This window comes from Octopus sinensis, linkage group LG5 (assembly GCF_006345805.1).
Source record: "Octopus sinensis linkage group LG5, ASM634580v1, whole genome shotgun sequence".
Lineage (NCBI taxonomy): Eukaryota > Metazoa > Mollusca > Cephalopoda > Octopoda > Octopodidae > Octopus > Octopus sinensis.
This window is the reverse complement of record NC_043001.1, coordinates 70,251,917-70,279,878: the sequence shown is the minus strand read 5'-3', so window position 1 is coordinate 70,279,878 and position 27,962 is coordinate 70,251,917. Positions and strand designations below refer to the sequence as shown.

Below are 27,962 nucleotides of genomic sequence, written 5' to 3'. Positions count from 1 at the left end.
CACCAGCGATGAAGGGGGGGATAAACAGGGATACACATACAGAAACACTCACACAAACATTCATGTGCATATATATATGTATATATGTATATTATTATATATTATTATGTATATACTTATATATATATAGGCGCATGTGTATATACACTTATATGCATGTGTATATTATATATTATGTACTCATTCTTGTATAGGTGTACCTTCTCTTATATTCATATTTGGATTGCACTTTATAATCTCTGAAGAGGCCTTGGGATATATTTGTAAGTATCTCATTTGTAACCACATATTAACTTATCACACCTAATATGAGCATAATGAGATATTCATATCTACATGGCTGAAACAGCTGTAAGATATAGTTTATATTTATATTTATACTTATTTATATTTATTTATACATATTGTACTTATTGTATCATATTACTCATTGATGTGCACTGTTTTGTTCTGTACTGTTATGTTTGTTCATATGTAGTTGGTTAATAAATTATGTGAATGGGTATTATCTGGTAGTTGATTATTGATTAAGGTGTATTCCTCCATTTTATTATTTTGCATATATATATATATATATACATACACACACACACACACACACACACACACACACACACACATATATATATATATATATATATATATATATATATATATATACACACACACACACACTATATATATATATATATATATATATATATGCTTGTGTGTGTGTGTGTGTCTGTATTATTTTCTACTCTAGGCACAATGGCCGAAATGTTTAGGGGAAGGGGGCGAGTCGATTACATCGCATCCAATACGCAATTGGTATTTAATTTATCGACACCGAAAGGCAAAGTCGACCTTGGCGTAATTTGAACACACACACACACACGCATATGTATATATGTATATATATATATATATATATATATATATATATATATATATAATATATATATATATGTGTGTGTGTGTGTGTATATGAGAAATGAAAAAAGGAGAATACGCACACTTTACATAGTCTTAATATAATTTTTAATATATCGATGGGTTTCGCTATCGCTGTTCCTGATATTATGTTTTACTTATTTGAATATTTATTTTTTTCTTAAGAAGAAATTTTGTCCATGTTGTGTGTGATAATATTTACGAGTGAATGACTTCACAAGTAGAAAAATAAGGGGAGGTAACTGGTTATCGTTATTATTGTTATTGTTGTGGGTAAGGGAGCTAACGGTTCAGCTTTCGGTAATGGGAGGGGAATATATATATATGCAAACAAAAACAGGTTTCGAAAAACTTGTTTAGTGAGGGGATTTATGTACAGTGATTAATCGGGAATTAAAATATGTAAAAAGATAAAAGTTGGTTATGTGTGCATATTAAGAAGTGCGCTGTATGTTTCAATGAAAAAGCTTTCTTTATTATTTAAAAGTTTCTCTATTTAAACGTTCTTTTGGAGGGATTGGGTCTTTGCACTGGTAGAAGGGGAAGACTGTGAAATTTGGTTTGATGTTATCTGCACATTTGTCTATATATTCACTGAGAGGAATTTGCCTGTATTGCGGGAAACGGATTTGCTCTTTATGTACAGTTGATATCTTTCTCAAGGTCATAGTCGACTGTCCAATATTATTGTGTTCGCAACCCGAGCAGGTTATTACATAAATTAGGTTCTCAGAGGCACAAGTGAAACTAGTTTTAATTGTGAACCTCTGTCCTTGTTTGAAGAGGAAATCCGAGCCTTCAAGCAGGTTGGGCAGGTTCCACAGTTTGGGCGTCCACATTTTTCAACCGTTAGTTTTGTGGTTGTTTTGTAAAGCTTCGCATTTGTTAGTAGTCTCTTTAGTGATTTGTCTTGCTTTTTACATTTGATGAGTTTGTGTGTTTTCAGGATGTCGTTCATTTTTGGATCTCTAGTTAGTAAAGGAAGATTTTGCACAATAGTGTTGAATGCCTCACTGTTTCTGGGGTTGTGTGTTGATATAAATAGTAATGTTTGAGATGATGTGTGGTGTTATATTTTTATGTCTAATACCAGAGTGTTTTACATTGAGTAGGACAGTGTTGTGCTTGAAAAACATCGAAAAAATACAATACGGTAGACAATTACAGGCCGATATCCTGTTTGCCCCTTATGTGGAAATTATTGACTGGAATACTCGCAGAGTCAATGTACGAACATCAGGAAAAGAATGGAGCCTTGCCACATGAGCAGAAGGGTTGCAAGCGTAAGTGCAGATGTACGAAGGATCAACTCCTGATAGACAAAACTGTACTTGAAGCTTGCAAGAGGAGGAAAAGCAGCTTAGCCATGTCATGGATCGACTATCGTAAGGCGTACGACATGATCCCATATTCCTGGATTATGGAATGTATGAACCCATTTGGTATTGTTTTGAAAAAGTATGGCGAATTGGAGGACGGACCTGACAGCATACAGAAGTTTAGGGATAGCAGAAATCAGGAGGGGCATCTTCCAAGGGGACTGACTGTCCCCACTGATCTTTGTACTGTGCTTGATACCTGATACCACTAACACTGATTCTGAGGAAAGCAAATGCTGAGTATGTATTCAAAAGCCACCAACAAAAAATTAAGCAATTTTTTATTTATGGATTACCTCAAACTTTATGGTAAAGATGAATCCCAAGTCAGTTCCTCGTTGATACGGTGTATACTTTCAGTTGCTGATATCAGAATGGAGTTCGGACTGAGAAGTATGGTGTGTTAGTCTTGAAGAGAGGCAAAATCAAATGTATGGACGTGCTACTGATACCGTCGGGGTAGGTTATGAAGCAGATAGAAGAGACGGGCTATAATTATTGGGGATTTGGGAAATTGATAAATTGATAGAGAAAGTAATAACAGAAAAATTTAAGGTGTAGTACTTGCGCAGACTGAGACTGATCGTTAAGTCGAAATTAAACGGACGGAATAAGATTGACGCTATCAACACCTGGGCGGTTTCACTCCTTAGAACAGTAGACTCCTATTATAGTAGGCGCATTAAGTATGATGAAAAAACACATTCAGACAAATGCATAACAAAAACACCAGGATTTACAAGTATATATAAAATATAGAAAATAACACTACTAGGCACTGCACACAACCTACCTAAAACACTTTCAATACAGTGAAAAATAATAGCACGGCAACAAATCACAGCACATAGCCTAGGCACACAGAGATGCGCTCGGTAAAGCAGTGAAAACACATGATAAAAATCAAACTACTGTCTAATAATAATAATAATAATAATAATAATAATAATAATAAAAATAATAATAATAATGATAATGATAATAATAGTAATAATAATAATAATAATAATAATAATAATAATAATAATAATAATAATAATAATAATAATAATAATAATAATAATAATAATAATAATAATAGGTCAACATAGCAGCTCAAGATCAATGCCTACCTACAAGAAACTACCAGGCCAACATATTAAAGAACGGCAGAAGCCCAACATGTCGTGTATGTCAACAACAAAATGAAACTATTGATCATGTTTTCCCCAAATGCAGTCTTCTTGCGCCTACAGAGTATCTCAACAGACATGATAGAGCTGCACAATATATTCACTGGGTAATTTGCAAAAACCTGGACTTGCCTCATGACAAAAACTGTTGGGAACACAAACCAGCTCCAATGCTTGAAAATGACCACATCTCACTCCTCTGGAATTTCACCATTCATACTGACAGAAAGATATATGCGAATAGGCCGGATATCATATTTAAAAGACGTCAGACAAAATCATGCCTCCTCATTGATATGACTGTCCCAATCGATATAAACGTATCTGTCAAGACCTACCACAAAATAAGTAAATATAAAGATCTGGAAATAGAAATCAGGAAAATGTGGAACCTGAAGACTAAAACAATACCTGTTGTCATAGGTGCCCTGGGAAGGATAGCAAAAGGGGCTGATTGCTACCTAACTCAGGTATCAGGAAACCCCAAAATGGCAGAAATTCAAAAGATAGTGCTCATGGGAACTGCTCATATCGTACGCAAAATACTTTCTATGTAATCTCAAGTTTTAAAACAAACATAATTTTCGTATGGTTTTTTAGACATTCACTAGTACAACACTAAGTACAAACCTAAATATAAGGCACGCTAGGCATAACACCAACACGAACTACCAACTTGTCTCTTGAGGTCTCTGGGTGAGACTTGGTGCTAGCTTATGCAAATGTAAACAAAATCAAACATATAATAATAATAATAATAATAATAATAATAATAATAATAATAATAATAATAATAATAATGATAATAATGATAATAATAATAATAATGATGATAATAATAATAATAATAATAATAATAATAATAATAATAATAATAATAATAATAATAATAATAATAATTATCATAATAATAATAATAATAATAATAAATGCCCTGATGCAGTACCAGGCAGTGGCTCTCATGGCTTCTGATCTTAACTGATTGGAAGTGTTATCATGTACATTGTTTAGTCTTGGTATAAAAGATGGGCTACAGCAAATATTCTGCTCAATACCACAATGCCCTGATGCAGTACCAGGCAGTGGCTCTCATGGCTTCTGATCTTAACTGATTGGAAGTGTTATCATGTACATTGTTTTGTCTTGGTATAAAAGATGGGCTACAGCAAATATTCTGCTCAATACCACAGATTTGCTTGTCAGTTGTTTGACCGTAACCAGTTGAGCATGTCCCTTAGTGGCTGACGATATGTGCATCTCTGATCACGAGCAGAAGTAGTGGGGGAGCATCATAGCCATGTGTTGAGAGGGATTCTTTGGGGTTTGAATAATTCACCTCTGGGAACATGGGTGTTTCGTTCAACATCCTTAAACAACCCTTATTCAGGGACCTTTTGAGCGGGATGGGCTACTCAACCTGAAGAAAATTCTAACTGGGCCCCCACCTGTAAGGTCATGTGCTGTTTATCTTGATATGAGATCACCATGTCGCGCACATATGGTTGTGATGCATGTGCCTGGTGTACCCTTATCAGACGGGTAGTCATGATGGGTATATTGGGCTTCGTATATTTTACCCCAGTGTCATTTTGATGACATGAACTGCTCTCTCACTCAATAATAATAATAATAATAATGTATTTTAGTGGCTGGAATTAGCGCCTGTGATCATAGGTAATGATAATCAAGATTTCTCTTGGGCTAAATACCAACAACTAAATTACGATAGACGTAACATGTACAAGCTTATGAGCCTTTGCCGTATTCGGTAACAATTACATCTACGCTGATTAGACCGATCTCTACTTTATGATCATTTCAAGGTTCATGAAAATTTAAAAGACCAAAGACCAGTATATCAAATTTTATTGAAGATTCTATATTGATAAACTGTCTAACTGTCTGCGATGTGTTATTAATACAATTATGACTTGCCAAACTATTAACCTCATCTCTAGAGATGAAACATTTTTATTAAATTTTATATCTACACTTCATTGTGAACGATTTGATCTTCGACCTTCACGAAATTTCTTATTTTCTAACTACATTGTATGTCAGATTTTAAAGCCAACAAAATAGAGTGAAGACGGATTTATGAAGATGTCTCATCATTAAAACTAAAGTTATTAGTTGAAACAAATATAATTGAACAACACTACATCTTGCTGATTGATCAATAAAGTGAAGAATCTAAAATACGGTCAGTTTGATACATATTTCAACCGACTTGGTGATATCTTGCAGTCCAGGTCTTCATCCAGTTTTTCAGCCTCAAAAAAAAGTTATTCGACCATAGCAACAACGACTGTATGGGTTCTACCCGACATATTTATAAACAGATCACACTCTCAGTGTTCTGGTTAAATTTTTCCCACTCGGCTTCAGATTTCACCTCTGTTTTTGTCGATCCATCTGTAACCTCCTGGATATTTTCGACCTCACAATACCTCAAAATACGTCTTTTGCAACTCTACAGCTTCTCTTTCGTAAACCGATTACATCTCATCCCAGTCTGTTTGCATCATGTGAACTGACCCCTAATCACACAATCTCCAATTCTGTTGCTTCTTACGTAGATATTAATGTGAAGGCTATTATCATAAGATGCTCGCCTTTACCCAACCACATGCCGAAGCGTATATAAATGTATATGCGTATATACATTCATATAAAAGTATGTATACATATACATATATATGTGTGTGTGTGTATATATATATATATATATTTATACGAGGTGAAGTAAAACAATTATCCGCACTTCCACCATAACATATCTTTATTATTGCCATACTGTCTTCTACGTGCATTTAGTTGGTACTATTGTAGTCACGTGATCAAAGTTTGAGCCTGATTGCGCCATTTTACTTTCTGGCTTTACAGTGTATGCATGGCCGTTCCACTAGCAATGTGCAGCTAAGAAGAACAACGAGCAGTGATCCGATTTCTCTGGAAAAGGGGTCTACGAACAATAGTGCAAAATACAGTGCTTTGCTTGCCAAAAAACTGAAGCAAGCAATTCTCACCAAACGCCGAAGCCTATTGTCGAACAAAGTTTTGTTGTTGCATGACAAGGGACACTTACATACGACCACCCAAACCGTTGAAAATATTAACCAATTAACCCAGTTTGTGTTTTCTTTTTGTTTACGTTAGTAGTTATCATTAATACCATGTAAGTATTGGAACACCCTACCTACAGCCCACAAACCCCTTCCGACTATCATATCTATGGACCGCTCAAAGACGGTTTACGCTGTCGTTGATTTCCCACGGATGAAGTTGTGAAGAAAGCGGTGCATAAATGGTTGCACGACCAACCAAAAATCTTCTTGGAGGGAATACGCAAATCTGTGCACCGCTGGACCAAGTGCATTAAACAGGAATGAAATTATGTAGGAAAAAGATGTACTTGTTTATCCCCTGCTTTTGTATAAATACATTGAAAAATAAGAGTGTGTATAATTTTGGACTCTCCCTAGTGTATATATATATATATATATATATATATATATATATATATATATATATATATATATATTATATATATATATATGTATTATATATATATATATATATATATATATATATATATATATATATATATATATATATATATATATATGTATATATATAATATGTGTGTGTGTAGGCGCAATGGCCCAGTAGGATCGCGGTTTCGATTCCCAGACCGGGCGTTGTGAGTGTTTATTGAGCGAAAACACCTAAAAGCTCCACGAGGCTCCAGCAGGTGGAGGGGTGGTGATCCCTGCTGTACTCTTTCACCACTCTTTCTCCCACTTTTTCTTCTGTTGGCCTGCTCGCTTAGCAAGCGAGGTGGCGTCAAACGAAGGCTAAAACAATGCGAACGCATTGTGACCAGCGATGTGTAACTACATCTGATGGACTGGTCGGTCACGTGATCACGTGATATATATATATATATATATATATATATATATAATATATATATATATATAATATAATATAATATAATATAATATAATATAATATAATATAATATAATATATATATATAATATAATATAATATAATACAATATATATATATATAATATAATATATATATATATATATATATATATGCATGTATGAATTCTGAGTATGTATATATTTAAAATGGTCATATATAATCTCTCTTCTTCTTCTCTCTCTCTCTCTCTCTCTCTCTCTGAATATGCCTATATAAGTGTGTGTGTGATTGTGTGTCTTTCTGTGGGTATATGTGTTTTTGTATGTGTGAATGTGCCTGAGTGTGTGTGCGTTTATGTGTGTTTTACACATCGATATGCCTTTCTCTTGGTACATTCGTCAGGTTATGACTGACCGAGATGAATGTATGCATGCTGCAAAATTCAGTCATGCAAGTACACACAACTTGTGTATATCCGTATTCATGCTTCAGAAAACAAAGTATGATTTCACAATGTAGTGGCTTAACATTCTATTGCATTCACAACACTAGTTAGTGATGTATTCTACAATGCTAAAATTCAAACCATCTTCTTATAAGCCAGTTCGATGATAATCTTGATTTCTTCTTAGTATTTGGTTTAATTAAATCTTTAATAATATCGCGATACGTTGAAAAATCATTCATTCAATTTCGACTGTCAAACTCTCAGGAAACCGTCTGTTTTAATAAAAGCTACATCAACTCACATATCCTGGGGTGTGTTTTGTGGAAGCTTTATAAATTTAGAATAGCAATATATAATTTCAGATGAACAAGACATTCAGTGTCAAAAAATAGACACTACTTCTACCACCCTTACTCTTTGTTGCTGCTGTAATGTGTATTATGATTGGAACCATAGCAGGAATTCAACGCCGAATGTAAATTCATCAAGCTAGGTATAGTGACACAAATTTTGCCTGGCATTCTACCCACTTCTATTATCCATTACTCATCTATAATGATTTTTATAAAAATATATTTCATCATGTTTGGTGGTAAATAATAACTAATATTTAACACTGGTTTAAAGTTTTGGCATCAGGTCAGCATTTAGGTAGGAAGGAGGCAATTCAATTACATCAACTTCAGTATTTGACTGGTAGTTATGTTGAACTCAGAAGGTAAATTGCCAGAAGAATTGGCACCAACCAGTTTGTTCGTTGCAATAACGATTCTGCCTGCGCAACACTTTTTTGATACTTAATAATAAGCGTTTATTGCACTGAATACGTAGGCGAAGCATGGTCTAATGGTTAAGAAATTCATTTTCCAACCACGAAGTTTCGGTATTAATCCCATAGCCTGGTATCTTGTATAACTAACATTTTCTCTGTTAGACTCATATCGTGTACATGAAATCGGTTGGCAGAATCTGTTTAAAAGCTCGCACGATTGTTTGCATGCATAATTCAAGTGGTACAACCCCGCCATACACTATGTGATTCTGCCTGGGAATGATTTTAATGGTACACATTTCTGTGGATGATTCAGCTACAGTGATGTTAATTGAAGAATAAGCAATTCAGTTGATTGAGTAGCTAAAAGCAAAATGTGGAACAAGGGGAAATCCTCCACTATCACCACAACAAAAACGCACATTTGCCAGAACGGGAGAAGTACAAATCACATCTCACAAAAAAACAGGGTGTGTGGATGTAATAATTTAGTTGTAACATTCTACCATAGGACTTTTTAGAATTGTGGTACAATTAGTTGAATTAAGTACATAAAGGAATGAGAGGTATCTATTTGAATGGCGTCAAAGTAATTACATTGACGAATATACAAGGCGGCGAGCTGGCAGAATCGTTAGCACGCCGGGCGAAATGCATAGACATATTTCGTCTGCCGTTATGTTCTGAGTTCAAATGCCACCGAGGTCGACTTTGCCTTTCATCCTTTCGGGGTCGATAAATTAAGTACCAGTTACGCACTGGGGTCAATGTAATCGGCTTAATCCGTTTGTCTGTCCTTGTTTGTCCCCTCTATGTTTAGCCCCTTGTGGGTAATAAAGAAATAGGTATTTCGTCTGTCTTTACCTTCTGACTTGAAATTCCGCCGAGGTCAACTCTGCCTTTCATCCTTTCAAGGTAGATATATTAAGTACTGGGGTCGATCTAATCGACTGCCCCACCCCCTAAAAAAAGTACATTGACAATCATCTCAGGAGGATCTATAAAAATATAAACGCTCACAGGTGAAAACGGGGAAGGAAAGTGTTCGAAATTAGAACGCTACAAATGGAATCAAGTTGAAAAACTATTTTACACAATGTAGCATTTCTGCCTATTTATAATTTTGTAATATGAATGTCTTAATATATACTGATACTCCTTAATACTTCCTAACTTCAACATCAGTGAATATTTTTTTCATACACACACGCACACACACGCATGCGCACGCACACACACACGCATGCGCACGCACACACACGCATGCGCACGCACACACACACACACAATTGATCGTACAAGCATGATGTAATCCAAGTTGTTATTAAGAGCTGCATTTGCTTTCAATTTAAATACTAAAATTCTGGGTTCCATCAGTAATCCAGCTGATTTAACCAGCGAGTATCCTCAAAATATAAACAGCAAAACTAACAATTCGCTTCTATTACAAACTTACAAGACAGTTAACGAATTCTACGTGGTGATTTAAAACTACTAGAAACACTATCAACCTCTCTCTCAGAATACATCTTGCTCTCTTATTAAATGAATGATAGGAATAGATCCTACAAATGATTTAATGGTAAAAATCACTATTCTTGAAATATGATGTGGTAGCCATATCTAGAACACGGTTATTCATCAGTGTTCTCAATGTAGCAAGATACAGGATTAAATAACAACAAGGATAATCTACAAATATCTAACTTTTCGTTTTCGATTATTCATTTTCTTGCATACCTTCACTGCATTACTTCAATTTCCTCCAGACCACGTGTAGCTTTCAAATATTTTAGTTGGGCATAAATCTCATTACATACGGAGGGTCCAAAAAGCTGAAGGTGTCTTATTCTGTCTAAATTATATAATGAACATTTTTGTGTTCAATCTTGTGTTTGCATTACATGACGAAGTAAATACTAGTACATCTAAAGAGCATAGTGCAGACAGAAAATATGGAACCGAAAAAAAAATTAAAAACTACAATTCACAAAGATTCAAATCAGAAATTGGCGGCCATTTTGATTCGCCTTTGTCTTATCATGTCAGTTTAAAAAAAATATAAACTATACATATGAATATACATATTAAAAAAAAATTGTAAAAGTGTACTTAGATTGTCCTCAATGTATCATTGAATAAATGATTCACTGCCATTTCTTGCTCTTTTGAGAGATATTAAGTGCCTACTTAAGATGAAAAATACAATATAGTATTTTTGTGTCTTGAATAGTTTATACAATGAATTCTAAGAATAATTTTTGTTTAGAAATACGTAAATACGACAATGATGTTTCCACGTATCAAAAATATTTATTTTCAAATGGAACAGATAATACAAGTGGGGCTTACATTATTTGCAAATTGTTGACAAATACACAGGTTTTCGGCAGCAGTCAGTTACGTTCATTTAAAAATTATATCTATTAATTTTGCCCAAATATAACAAGAATACCTCTTTGCAATAAAATTGCCATTAGTATTTATCCTGATGCTGATGTGATGATTTTAAGAGTGGTGGTGGTGGAGGCGGTGGTGCAAAAGAAATATTTCCGAACATAACAGACACAATAGCTTTTTTTGAATATGATGAAATGTATAATATAATGATAAAGAAATAGAAATGCAACATTAAAAATAAAACATTATTTAATGACTACATTGTTTGAGCAATTTCTCTTAATGTCATCTTCTTGTGATACATACATACATGCATATAAACATACATACATACATACATGCATATAAACATACATACATACATACATACATACATACACATACATACATACATACATACATACATACATACATACGTATGTATGTATGCATGTATAGGCAAACACACACATATCAATACAGAAAAACTGGTTGCAATTTGGGGCACAATATCAGCTAATACAGGAATGAAGATAAGCCGATTACGTCAACCGCAGTGTTCAACTGGTATTTATTTTATCGAGCCTGAAACGATGAAAGGCAAATTCGACTTCGGCAGCATTTGCACTAAGAACGTAAAGACAGACAAAACACCGCTAAGCATTCTGTCCTTTGTGTTAAAGATTCTGCCAGTACGCGGCTATATGAAGAGAAAACGATATTGTTTTGAAAATAACATTCAATTATACCCTTAGCTATTATTGCAATTCCAATGAAAAACTGAGACTAAATTTGCTGTATTATAGTCCTAGATACAAAGTCTGCGTTAAGTTAAGATATGTTTCGATGTAACCCCTTTAAATGTATGAATTTAAGTTATACTTTTTCGTTTTTTTTTCCCGTTTTTCTAGCCTTACTAACGAAGACATTTTAGCTTTTGTTTATAAAGAGTTGGCTGCTGTCAAGTGTAGTATGTTAGGCGCAACCGACATAGCAACCATAGTCTCGGTATGCAGGTGGATTTCCTCATTTGTAAATTCTATTACACAGGGTGAATTAGATAATCTTCCCTTCAGATTTTTGTTGGGATGAGTGTAGTTTTTAGGCCACTGTTTTTGAGATTATCCGTGTTTGCATTATCATACAGACCGATGGCGGAAACATTGCAACAGATAGCTGGACCATTATGTCCTCTGCCTTCGATCTATTTTGTGTTTATAAACACAGAACATTCATATGATATATTAGCTCAGGACAAATACCGTAACAAAATTTGCCTGTCACTATGATGATACACATGCCATTTTAAATTCATTATTACTTCTTTTGCATGAGGTTCATAATTATTGCGGTATCATTCCAGGAAAAACAAGATCACTACATAATGATAACGTCTCAGTTATGGATTCGGTTCCCAACAGCTTGAGCAAGTGTAACTTTTACAAACATGCGTCAAACCATACATTATAAGGGAAAGTAATCTGTAGAAACTGTGTACAATGTTGCAGATGGATGATACGTATAATCCAATGGATCGTACCTGAAATTCAGGGGCTCGGCCTTGTTATACAATGTCGCACTCATTTTCACTCATGTACGTATGGTTTCCATGAGGATGGTAGTTCAGGTGTAGAATCAGACGTAAAGTCTTACTAACGTCCATTTAATGGATGCACTGGTATATATATATATTATATATTATATATTATATATATATATAGATAGATAGATAGATAGATAGATAGATAGATAGATAGATAGATAGATAGATAGATAGATAGATAGATAGATAGATAGATAGATAGATAGATATAGATATAGATATATATATATATACAGTAGCGAGCATTATCCAATGGAAGACAGGTTTTATAAAACTTTAAACAAAATCATAAATCATAAGTAAAGATTCACATTAATATCTTATTTTTCTTACTTTTCATATACTGGTTAGCTTGTTACAAGTAGGAAAAAATAAATTAAATTTGAATTATTTTGAGTATACAGATATTCACATAATATAAATTATCCATTGGATGAATGCCAGAAATATTCCTTCTTAAAATTTGATCTTGTACACCTGTAACGTACAGCACACTGATTTTAAATATAATAATTTCAAAATTACATTAATTTACTCTATATTTGGTCAGTAAACGGCTATTTTTACATTTGCATAAAATGATATCTTCCAGTTTTGTATATACAACAATAAAGTGCAAAAAATTAACTACTTTTATTTTCTGCATTTATGGATCACATGTTGAAGAGAACAGAATTATGGATTGCCGCAGAGGATTTTAACATGGATGTATATTATTTCTTCAAAAGTTTTAGCACAGGATTGTACCAACGCATATTTATGACAGTTTTCATATTCTTCATGACGTATATTTTCTGTGATGATTTTTTGATGCAATTTTCCTGCTCTTATTTTATATATATATATATATATATATATATATATATATATATAAATTAGAGAAAAACCACTATTATGTAATCCAAACAATGATAGACATACACCAAGTCATAAAGAAAAAATAAAATATATTATAAAACATATAGCTAGATCACAAAAAGTACAAAAAAAGGAATAAACGATATAAAATAATTAAAAAGACTACGTACGTTTCATGGCTATAACTTCAATTCGAATTGCAATTAAATTTAAATTTAATCGAAAAACAATTCAATTTAAAATTCAATTTAGTTCATAATATATCTTCGGAAAGATAAGTATACAATTCATTTAAGTAATAATAATGTAATCTATATGATTAATGATTGATATATATATAGATTTCTATTTTTTTTTCTTACTGATAATTTAGAAACGTACATTTATTTAATTATTCTTATTATTATAATTATCATATGTGAACTAAAATCGAAAAGTATTAATTTGGTTACTTTGTGAGTTAGATTGTAAACATTTTTAATATAAGTAAAGTTTTTTATATTTAGTACTATTGAATTTAATAATAATAAATAATAATAATGATAATAATAATAATGATAATAATAATAATAATAACAATAATAATAATAATATAATAATAATAATAATAATAATAATAATAATAATAATAATGATAATAATAATAATAATAATAATAATAATAATAATAATAATAATAATAATAATAATAATAATAATAATAATAATAATAAGTACTTTTTCCTCAAATAATTTTATAAACGAAGAGTAATTTTTTGGTTTGGATTTTTTATTTTTTATTTCATAAATATTTTCGGAATGATAAGTATAATATTTATTTAAGAAATAATGGAGTAATTTATTTATTTATATGTTTATTGATTGAAAAAATATGGAATTCTAATGGCTATATTTGTTAAGTATTATTTAGATAGGTACATTTATTTAATTTTATTATTTTATAATTATTATATGTCAACTAAAATCTAAAAGTATTGTGTTTGTTTTGTAAAATAGTTTGTAACGTAAAATATTAGAGTATAGCTAGTGAAAAGATATTCTATCGTTTGTTAATGTTATTCTCAAAATATATCTTCACAGATAAATACATTTTTCTATGTATTTACTCTATCTTTTTACCTTAGGTTTTAACATGATAAATGTATTATAGAGCTGATCCTAATTTTTAAGTTTCAAATTTATTTAACGGAGTTTTTTCTATAAGACCAATCGTGATTTTAATTCTTTAAGAAATATTGTTTAATTCTATTTATTTAACTATTATTGTTATTATTTTTGACCTGAGGAAGGACTATACTTAAAAAATTTAATCTTTTATCGATTAAATTTAAATTTAATTGTAATTCGAAATGAAGTCTTTTTACTTATTATATATTGTTTATTCACTTTTTGTACTTTTTGTGATCTAGTTATGTTTTATAATAAATTTTATTTTTTCTTTATGATTTGGCTTGAATTACATAATAGTGGTTTTTCTCCAATTTATACGTGTCATATATATTTATATTGCGAAATTTGATTTAATACTAAATTAAATTCTTCCCTGTAAGTTTGGAGTTATACTCCCTATTATTATTATTATTATTATTATTATTATTATTATTATTATTATTATTATTATATATATATATATATATATATATATATATATATGTTATACATATATAGACATAGATAGATAGAGGGGTTAATATATATATATATATATATATAATATATATATATATATATTATATATAGTGATGTGTGTATACAACATCAGAATTATCGTACAAGCAATATTGACAAAGTACTTGGCATTTCACGTATGTCTAGATGGATGATGAACCGATATATATTATAACTGATATATTTGCGATCCACAATTGCCTACTTTCATACACATTGGTGATTGATATTTGTCTTTCACTCACGTAAAATGTGCTTCCGGTTACTCACTACCATTCAGGCGACATTTAACTTACACCAAGAAATGATATTTGAAACAAATATATGGCCAAAGGTAATATTATAAACTTTATAGAGCATTTGATATATACATATATATGTATGTGTGTATATGTGTGTCTATATGTATGTGTGTGTGTGTGAGTGTGTGTGATGAAGTGTTTAGAAATGTCAATGCCCTGGGGTACAACTAGTTTTACTGTGGTGCGCAATTAAATGCAAATCGTAGGACGTTACAGCTATTTATAATGCTGCAAATGCTGAATGTTCATCATAACTCGTACATAGTAACCTATATTTTCTTTGACATACGCACGCACACACTGAAGCACGCATCTTTCGCCCATAAGCTCGTACACCTATCCTAACAACATTTTACATATCTCTCTATCTCTCTGCATGTATATACATACATACACACATACAGGCTTACATATATATAGAGACCTGTAGTTCATTATCTTCCATTTCGTCGATTATGTGATCATCAGTGCTGTTGAATTCGTCAGACTTACTCTCTCCTTAAGTTAGCATGCGGATGGCAACACGAGTTTTGAAACTTGCTGCCACTTCAATGAAGTTAGTATGGGGAAAACATCTAGAAATTTGGAGAACAAGATACAGGAGTAGTAATTGTTAAACGGGCTGAGCTTTACATGACCTATACCGCATAGCTTGTACTGCAGTCATTTGAAATATGAAGTGAAACAAATTATATTTATAAGCAGGATTTATTGTCCTCGGAATTTTGATTCAGAGAATATACATAATCCAACCACTCTTCATTTCATTCTAGCAGTTCAAGCTCAGGGCTTAATTTTTACAAATTTACTGAGTTTGGAGAAATCGAATGTGATTTGGTGGTATATCTCGTTTAGCTTTTCCTTCTTCCAACAGTGAGACTGCCGCTATGCTGGGGGACCATCTTGAAGAAATTTTAGTCGAATAGATCGACCTAGTGTTTATTATAAGCCTGGTGCCTATCCTATCGATTTCTTTTGCCGAATAGTTAAGGTACGGGAAAGAAAACGCACTAACATCAGCTATCAAGCGTTAGTGGAGTGAAGACAGACATAAACATAAAGACACACAGAGATGACACATACATACATACATTTATACACACACACATACACACACACACACACACACAACACACACACACACACACATATATATATATATATATATATATATATATATATATATATAGAATGTGAGAGATTTATATCACGTATGATCTAAACGAATATTTACGCTGAGTAAGTGGTATTACAGTTGGTCGACGTTCACAGCTAAGGCTGAATCTAGGGATCCGTGTTAAGATTCCGTTATAACAAGTACATATTACGGAGATGTACTTGCTTAGCAAGTGACCTGATCTGAGATCGTGTGCTGGGACGAAAACAATTGCAGCGTGGAAGGTGTTTATAAGCCATATAAGAAACACACAAAATCCATTAGATTGACTTCAACATTTAAATTTTGTCAGTGAACAGGTCGCGGTCTCAAAGCGACGAAAATATTTTGACAAAATAAATTTAAATTTTGAAGTACATATTATATTAGAGAAGAAATCAAAAACCAAGGCAGAACAAGTATTTCAAAATATTTAGAATAATTAAATTAACGTAAGGTGAATTTGAAGTCTTACAGACGTTTCCGGGGTCACCAAGTGATAGGTAAGCATGTAAGTGCACTGGGTATCCCATCATCAGAGACAAGGTATAAATATTTTAGACGGCGAAAATTTATAGTTTACAAGGAATAAAACACAGTTTAGAAAGAATAAAACAGAAGAATACAGGAGTAAAAGTATTTAGAAGAATATAGGCAGGAGAATAATGTTCACAACTAATCTTTTCCACAGGATATGTATGTTGATCAGTAATTCATAAAAACCTGTGCCCTCATGGGATACTGACCAATATTCATATCCAGTGGAAAAGATTGGGTTGTAAACATTATTCTCTTACCTATATTCTTCTAACTACTCGAACATAATATAATATTATATATACACTTTCTATCAAAGGATATTAAAGTGAAGTCCCTGAAGAAACTGCACCAGTGTCATTTTAAGGTTAAAATTGCAACAGTTACTAATAGATGCAATAGAAGTATATGTATATAAATGTGTATATATATACATAAAGGATTTAATGTGATGATAATCATTATTTATTATTGTTATTTTCAATTATGCTTATTATTATTGTTACTACTACTACTACTATACTACTACTACTACTACTACTTACTACTACTACTACTGCTGCTGCTGCTGCTGCTGCTGCTACTACTACTACTACTGCTACTACTACTACTACTACTATTATTAATATCATTATTATTATTATTATTATTATTATTATTATTATTATTATTATTATTAATACTGGAATGGCAAATTTTAACAGATGTGTTAGTTGAAAGCTTAATAACTGAGGGGATGTGGTAGAAAACGAAAAGAAAAATGAGCGAAGAATATGAGTGTGTGTGAGTCGTTCTGGCAGTGTGGAAGTGCGTGTATGTATTATATCGAAAAATAAAACCTATTTGTTTTCCTTAATTTTCTTGTGTTAGTGCTTCAAATACAGTTTATTTCTTGCGATAATGTTTCAGAGCTATTTCATCCATCGTTTTAGAATGTTAAACATCTTTGGATCTATAATAGTGGACTTCTGTTTCCACAGACGTTTCTGATAATAGTTGACTGCTCTAGTCTTCAATCTACGTCATTTGATTTGCATTGCACTGCCGGTATATTGCATGCCAGTGGTAAATATTTTGTGCATTCTTAATATTGCTTTTGTAATCAATCGCCTACTACCTAGGGTAATTCTATTACGCATGAATGTATATTCTGCAAATATTGTTCTATGTTCATTTTTATATGGTGTTTGATATATTGTGTTGCAAAGGTTTCTTATTTAAAATGCCTGATGAGCCTACGAGACAGTGTTGTATAAATCTGGTGCATGTAGCTGTCGAAAATCTGATGATTGCAGCTCTCATTGAAAACTTATCATTTACTTTGGTCGTTCTCAGGTTTACATGGTTGAGGTGCATTGTTAATAAAGACATGTTAGATCTTATTGCCTTATATAACATACTATTTATCTCAATATATTTTTTGGTGTGGCTTATTTTGTGTTTATGAGATGTTTTAATATGGTTTCATATGTTCTATATCTGGCATGCATTTGATTCTTATACTTTGTGTGTAATTTATGCATTTTAGTTCAGAGTGGAATATATTCTCATGTATTTCTGCATTATATTTCTGTCTGTATTAATCAATAAATCGGTTTACTAATCTCTTTGAATATGTATCCATTTTTGATTAATGCTTATTTTATTTTGCAGATTCCTTTTATTTTGTGTTCCGTTTGTAGAAGAGAATGTAAATGCTTTTAGTAGTGATTGGTACTTCTAACATTTTGTACTTAAGTGGCCATTCATTTTCGCCGTGTAGATATACAATTTTTTATGTCTTTTGTGAAATCAGATGTAGCCATTGTTGTTAATGTAAAAGTTTGTCTAGATATAGAGTCGTATAAATACAGTTTCGAATGTTGGGTTTTATTTCTGAAGATGAGGCTTGTATGGTTTCAGAATCGCTGATAAAATTACTTTGAGGACATTCTCGCCCAAAACCAAATGGATTTGTTGGATACGAAGATATGAGATAAACTAATTGAAAGTGATTAAATCAATACAAAGTCATGTTTTCAATAGATGTTTAAAAGAAAAGGTGTAAGCCATGTATACCAATACGCCCTCCCCATCACATATATATGAAGTATGTATTTTAGTCAGTGCTATGCCATATTACTCTCCCCTCCACGACTAGCTGCTGCAGGAGTAAAATTACCCACAAATCAGAAAGATAATTCAAATTCTTGTGGCAAACTGGAATCTACTAACGAGAACAATGGTGCAAAGTTAGAGCTGTTGAACTACAGGGTGATTCAAAAGTCGCCATACATTGGAATAATTGATCTTTTATATAAAAAACAGTTTATAAGAACAGTTTTTCTTTTATTTAACAGGCTCTGTATGGTTATCATCGTTTTGAATACACATTGCAATACGTTTACCCCACTCATTGGGAACTCGTAATAGTACATCAGATGATACTTGTGCAAATGAGATGGTGATGCGTTCCGTCAAATGATTTCTTTAATCTTTCTGCGATACCCCATGCCTTTCAAATGCCTCCAAAAATAGAAATCAAAAGGGATCAGATCAGGGGATCTAGGGAATCTTATAAATTGGTTCTTATTAAAAAAATAAATTTTTCCTATGTATGTAGACTTTTGAATCACCCTAAAGGTGTGAGAAAGTAAATTTTATGTTACGAATACCGTGGGGAAGCATAGTGGAAGCGACGATTTCCTTATCTGGTTGGTAAATGCAACCCATCGGCAGTTTCAGAACCTGGACTTGGGAGGTTTTAGTAATTTCCTCTCCGTTGTAACCGTTCGGTCCAGGTCTCTCGTTTGAGTATAAGTCCGTTCCATCCTATCACCACCAGCGAATGCACTGAGGAAAATAATGTTTTTAACATACTTTGACAAAATACACTCCTGGTAACCTCCCCACCATCGAAAAGAAAGAAAGATACAAACAGTTTAATTATGACAGTAGTGCTCCATCATGGTAGTTTTGGTGACGGCAATTAATAAAAGTTCTACTGAAGGCAGAGAACACGCAGCAGTAACGAGGAAAACTTTTGAAACTGGCGATTACAAAGATCGAACACTGACAGTCTTGAAAGAATGGATTTGTAATGTTGACCCCGTTATATCTTCTCTGCATATTCAACACAATTACACATTTTATCCCAACATATCCTACCATCAGCGTTATAATCATCAGCATAGTTGTCTTCACCATCACCATCGTCATCATCATTATCTTAGCCATCGTCGTCGTCGTTGTCATCATGATCATCATGGTAATACAATACCATCATCGCACGGGAATGGGCTGAAAGCTTCATATGCTGATAATGAAGGAGAGGTGTTAGAGATGTGAAATCTTGCATGCCTTAATTTCAATGCTCGTTATTAATAACGGCATTGTAAATTTCCGGATAAACTGGCATCTGACAGTCGAAAGAAAACTTGAAAATTAAGAAGCAGCGACTTCTCTTGAAAACCAAGGGAATTTGAGATCATTCAGTTTTCAAGTACCTGCTGAAAGAGGATTTAGCCCCCAAGTTCATTCATGCTGACATGGTTCCGATGTAAGGGGAAAACACTCCAACTTTATCAAAATGAACATTTAGAAGGGGAAGGGAGATACGTGAAGATGACTCAAGACCCGAACGTTCTGCAACTGTACCACCGAGGAAAACATTGATCGTGTTCACCACAGGTTGATGGATGACTGGCGACTGACTACAAAACAAATAGTCAAAGCTATTGGCACATCTCTGTTAGCATAGGGATTTGAGAATATTCTGCACAATGAACTTCGTATAACGAAGTTTCCTGCTCGATGAGTGCCACGTTTTTGCAGATATATATCATTTCAACAGTTCGTTCTTTCTGTCATTATTAATTTCATTTTCATTTTCCCCCAAATCATCATGCTCGTCATTGCAATCGCTGCATCAACTGTAGCAATACCATCTCTCTATTCCTCTCTGTTTGTCTATCAGTCAATATCTTCCTCTTTGTTTGTTTCCTTCTCTTTCTCTATGTCCTGTATACATATACATGTGCACACATACACACACGCACATACATATATATGCATAATGTTTACATACTACTACCACTACTACTACTGCTGCTGCTTCTGCTGCTACTACTACTACTACTACTACTACTACTACTACTACTACTAAAACTACTAATACTACTACTACTATTAATACTAATGCTAATACTAATACTAATAATAATGATAACAATTTCATTGGGAACTTAAATTAGGAGTTTACAATATGCTATTATTTTATAAGTACTTCTCAATAATCTTATTCAACTTAGGTTATATAAGTTAATACGAATGACATAAAAAATAATATGTAGTTGCATATGTTATTTCAAAATGCTGCAAGTTGAGTTGAGAGAAAGAGCGAGAGAGAAAGAGAGAGAGAGAAAGAGAGAGAGAAAGAGAGAGAGAATGAGGGAGAGAGAAAGAGAGAGAGAGAGAAAGAGAGAGAGAAAGAGAAAGTGATAGCGTGAATTTGATGTATTTACTTTTTCTCGCATCTTTTTAGTGCGTGTTTGTCTGAGAGAGAGAGAGAGAGGGGTGCTGTCAGAGAGAGAGAGAGAATGAGAGAGAGAGAGAGAGAGAGCTGTCATGTATATGTAAAATGACTAGGGTCAGTATTACGCACACAAACACATACGTACATCCATAATCAGGCGTATAAAAGTACACGCATAAATACATACTTGTTTTTTTATATTTGTGCGTATGAGTGAAGGTGTGTGTTCTCATAAAATTTCTTTTTGCATTTAAGTAAAGTTTATGCCATCACTCTTGCTCCCTCTCTCTCATTCTCTCTCTGTCTCTCTCAGCCACAGACATACACAAAACAACACACACCTTCTCTCTCTCTCTCTCTCTCTCTTTCTCTCTCTGTCTCTCAGTCAATCACTCATATTCACTGAAAAAAGATGCGAGAAAAATATATAAAACATGTATACCGTCACTCTCTCTCCCCCCTCTCTCTCACATATACACACAACACTCATTTTCTGTCTCGCACCCCACTCAACACATACACACCTCCATGTCCGTTTCTTCTCTCTTTCACTTTATGCTGTCTTCAAATAAAATGTACGTTTCCACTCAAACATAAATAAATAAATAAATCTACGGAATTTACCGAACGCCGTAAGCTAACAGCTTAGATGCGTGGACACGCCTTTAAGTTAAAATGCAAGATTACTAAAATTGCTGGGTTATTGCCAAAATATCTAGATAATATTTAATCTTTCTCATTTTTATGTTACAATTTCATTAATTAATACAGGTGGCGTAATTAAAATAATTGCAAAGTAGCGGTGTCGTTACTATTTTACTCTTTTACTCTTTTACTTGTTTCAGTCATTTGACTGTGGCCATGCTGGAGCACCGCCTTTAGTCGACCAAATCGACGCCAAGACTTATTCTTTGTAAGCCTAGTACTTATTCTATCGGCCTGTTTTGCCGAACCGCTGAGTTACGGGGACGTAAACACATTAGCATTGGTTGTGAAGACGTGTTTTTTTTAGGGGGGGGTGACACCACAGACACACAAACATATACACGCACGTACATATATATATATATATATATATATATATATATATATATATATATATATACACTGTGAAGGTGTTGCGTATGAGTAAATTGCGGTGTTAAGAATATTATTCAACTGCTACCGTAGTTGAATGATATATGCATATAGGAGAATTTGTCTCTGAAAATGCACCTGAAATTGAGAAAAATATAGTTGTTTTTAAATAAATTTATTTACATACAACTAGTTTCAACAATTATCATTTTTATCAATGGTACAAACGTATACAAAACAATGAGATTTAAAAAATTCAAAATTACGAAATAGAAAAGATGTTCAAATGATTAAATATTCACAAAATTCAATGAGGGGAAGGGTAGATAATATCAAAAATGATTGGTAAGGAATATAAAAAATATAGATTATTAAAAGTTGGATCATACTGAGGTAAAAGAGAGAAATAAGAAAAGAAGAGAGTAAAACAATTTTTTCATTTTGTTGAGTTTCGCTCATCTTGTATGTGATTCATTTTCCGTCACGCACAGGGATTTTCGCGAAAAGCCCTGTACACTCGCTCTTACAAGACTCCATGAAGATGTAAGTATACGCATACGTGTGGTTTGGTGCACATACGTTCACATAGCAAGTTAAATAGCTACTTGATATTTATAAGAATGGAAAGGTTATAGCTAAACTTAATTCATCCATAACTAAAAGTACATTATCTTAATAGTTACTGAAATTCATTCCCACTGGATAGTGCAAAAAATTGCATAGAGTGTACTTCTAAAAAAAAAAACACGACATACATTGAAGAAACATCTAGAAATATTGCGGAGATTAAATGAACTCTTGAAGCAATATGATGACAAAAAACAGTCCTCCTTATTCTACCAACAGGCCAAAGACCAGCATAGAAGCATACTAAGCTGACTTGACATATGCATTTATGCGAAGGACCCATCACTCAGAAAAATACAGGAGTACGGTCTCAAATGAAGATTTCCCGGTACTAAATAGGAAATACATCTAGAAGGTAATGGTAACCCAACACCCAAAAATACACATACGTAAGTTCATTTTCTAGTAGGCCGTTATGTATGCAAATATATATACATATACATATATCCGTATATATATATTGATATATATATATATATATATAATATATATATATATATATATATATATATATATATATATACGTATGTAGTATATATGTGTGTGTGTTTGCGTGTCAGTGTGTAGGAAATGGATATGTAAGTAAACAGATAGATACATAGGTAATAAAGACATAGGTATGTAGGTAATGCAGGGAGACAAGCACACATACAGGGAAACACACGCACACACATACACAAACGGACATGCACACACAAGTACATGAATATGCAGAATACATACATACATACATACATACATACATACATACATACATACTTACATACGTACACACAAGCATACATAATTTTTACATACATACATATATTGTGGCTGCCCCCTCCTTATCGAGTATGGCCATTGCACGAAGCTTAATCAATGTTGTTATTGTGCAATGCCTGTGCAAGAAGATTTTTTTAAAGTGAGGAAAGGCTGTGCACTGAGTCAATCCCACTTACTAAGCAACAACAGCCATTATCCGAAAAGAAGAACAAGTCAACATCATCGGTAACCACTGAGCAGCAGGTTTTATGTCGGAGTTATCCAAGTTACCTGAGTTACCTTCTGCAAAAGGATGGCCTAACAAAGGCTAGGAGTCCTTCACTCCCAATGGTTTAATCGCGCGATCGGGTATTCAGTTCGATTATTTCTATGTCCCCGCGCATGATACAGCCTTAAAACATTTATTGGATGGCCGTTGACTCTCAAGAGTTTCTCCGCCTTTCGACGGCTTTCATTTTTCATCCCGCTGGGTGTCCAATAAACGCCCTCCTCACCAAGCAAGCTTGGTGGGGTTGCCGGTTTAGTGTCTGACGACCCGACCATGCAACAGGTTGTACTGGGTTACATGTTACCAGTAGCAATCGAAAGTGTCCTGACATACACATATATATATACATGCATTACATGCATATGTGCATACACAAGCACACATGTGTACAGACAGTAAAAAAAAAAAACAACGCAGCTCCGATAAAGTTGGAAATCGAACCAGTGAGTGCGTTAGATAATAACGCAATAAGACAATACGATTTTCCCCAGACACAATATGTGCTTCAGCACACGTATTCATATATAAAAGATCTTGCAAATCAGGTACAAATGTGAAGCATATATATGTAGCTATCTATGTATATATATATATATATATATATATATATATATATATATATATATTATATATATATATATATATATATATTACTCTGTTTCTCTTTCTCTCCCCTTCCTTACATATATTCCACACATCCTATTTCGTCATCGTTAAAACTTTCATCTTTACAATAAATATCTCCCCATGTCTCTCATCATGTCGTTCTTGTTTACTCTCTATTCTTTATTTTCTAAAAACTTTTCTTCACTTTCTCTGTAATATATCCTCTCTGTAAATAGACAAACCTACACACATCCCTATTTATCTCCACATTCACCACTTAGCATCAACTTATTTTCAGTTGATATATTCCAGTATAGAATTTGTCTGTTACTATGCAACTATACGCATATTTCAAAATGACCCATATGACTCGTCTCTTTCAGCCAATTCTTCTTCAAAGTCAACAGTTCCCATCGCCCCATAAAATACACAATCACAGACACACAAAATTGCACAGATCCACTCTATTACCCATATATATATATATATATATATATATATATTATAAACATGGAGACGAATTAATACATACATCATTCTTCTTTCAGTATCATAAATAACGTGTGATACGTACAATTTGGCTAGTATATTTACCATGGTATTCCATCATTTTATACGCGGTGATAAAACTCTCTCTCTAACTCTCTGTCTTTCTCCGTCTCTCTCTCTCCCACACATACACATACACAAATAACGATTGATCGTTGATTGGTTTGAAAGCATTAGAGAGAGTAAGAGGCATTGAGATTAATTTCTTGTCTCATCCAGTCCCGCACTGTTTACTCTGTCACTCTGACTTTTTACTTCCATCGGTTGATTTCTATAGAACTATGAGGCGGGTATATGTAAGCATATACACACACACACACACACATATATATATATATATATATATATATATATATATATTATATATATATATATATGTATATGTATGTGTGTGTGTGTGTATGTATATATATTTACATACATATACATATATATACATATATATATATATATATATATACGCACACAAACATGTGTGTACATAAACACACGTATAAATAAGAAACACGAGCACTCACACACACACACACACACACACACACACAGACGCGCACGTCTATATCTCCGGTCTCTGTTCAAACAGCAGGCGGTTTAGTTTTCGTTAAATGTGCGTGTATTTTGTTATATATAGTCTTTATGAAGATTTTATATACTGTTTTATATATCCTGTTTTCCCATCAATCATCCTTAGTGGAGAGAAAATGAATCAAACAAACAAAAATTGTAAGCTTTCACCAACACTCTAAATGTGAACAAACCGTGATATTCCATAATGTCATCTTCGCAATAGTAGTAGTAGTAGTAGTAGTAGTAGTAGTAGTAGTAGTAGTAGTAGTAGTAGAAATAATAATAGTGATAATGATAAGAATGATAATAATAATAAAACTACTACTACTACTGCTACTACTACAACTATTAATAATAATAATAATAATAATAATAATAATAATAATAATAATATTGATAATAACAACAGTAACGACGACAATAACAACAATAATAATATTAGTGCAAATAGAACAAACGATATTCAAAATTAGAGAAGAGATCACTGATGCTTAGACTGTACTTTTCCAATTTTTCTAAAGGTTTGTTACATTCAGTAAATCTTCAGTGTGTGCTAAGAACAAGAAGGAACCGTTTTATCGAGACGTCAAATATGAACAACGGAACCATAAATAAATGAATAAAAATTCATGTGTGAGGACAAAATGGACGAGGAAGTAAATTTAACATTATGATAAAGAGATGCCGTCTAGAAATGACTGGCTGTGTCTAGATGTATGCGAATTAAAAAGTGAAGGTCATAAATAAAAGAATGAACGTTTAAGTTCCATTACAAGATATCAAGATCTATTCACCCTTCTGTATCACTTTGAAAAGTACATATACAGTCTCTTTAATTCATCTCACTCTCTCTCTTTTACACACTCACACAATATATGTATTTATGTTTCTGTATATGTACGTGTGTATTATGGGCTCATGAGAGCTACTGTCTGGTCACTCTTGAGTGCTACTAGTAACATGTAATCCAGTACTCACTGTTGCAGGGTTGGGTCGTCGGCGACTCAACTAGCAATCACGCTAGGCTTGCTTGGTGAGGTGGGTGATTGTTGCACACCATGCTGGACGAAAAGTATGAACAGTCAAAGAATGGAGGAACTAATGAGTAGTCAACGGTCATCCAACAAATATGTCTAAATATGTATATATCGCTTTTTATATATTTTACGTATATGTATATATATATATATATATATATAATATATATATGTATGTATCGCCAACGATACACATGCGGTCACATGAATATTTATATATATAGTAGAAATATGTTACAAAAAGAAAATATAATATACACGTGGAAATGTAAGGTGAAAATAAGAAAAATCAACGAAAATGCACATTGTAAATAAAAGAAGAAAAGGCTTTTTATGAAAGGGAACGACAGATATATACATTTAGATGGACTGAGGTAGTAATAAAAGTCATAAAAGTCATTCTTATGAGTTGATTAAAAAGTCAGAAAGAAAAATTACCATGGTTTTGTCAAAGCTATTCATTGCTTTGAATAAACAGCGGCTAATAAACGGTGTCACGTCTAATAGTTCCTGAGAGAAAAGATTATTTGTAAGGGAGGTAAGTAGTTCTGGATTTTGATATAGAATTGTAATGTGAATGGTGTAGGGAGTGTATAGGGGCTAGTGGTTTTAATTGAAGGGTTAGTGGTGTTCTGTATTAAGTTGTGTGTTCATATTTAGTTGGGGGAGACATTTATTGATGAAAAATGCCTCTTTATTCAACGTTCGTTGCATTGTGGTGTTCTGTGAACATTGATAGAAGAGGAATATTTGGAAATTAGGATTAAGATTCCTGGCACACTTTTCTATGTGTTCACTAACCTGTAACTGTCTG

The 27,962-nt window shown here is 32.9% G+C and overlaps 1 protein-coding gene across 2 annotated transcripts in view; it reads left to right on the top strand.

Moving 5' to 3' along the window:
* The window catches only part of LOC115212179 (D(3) dopamine receptor-like), a 1,526,288-nt gene that overhangs the window by 236,544 nt on the left and 1,261,782 nt on the right, over positions 1–27,962 (top strand). The gene's annotated exons all lie outside the window — the stretch shown is intronic.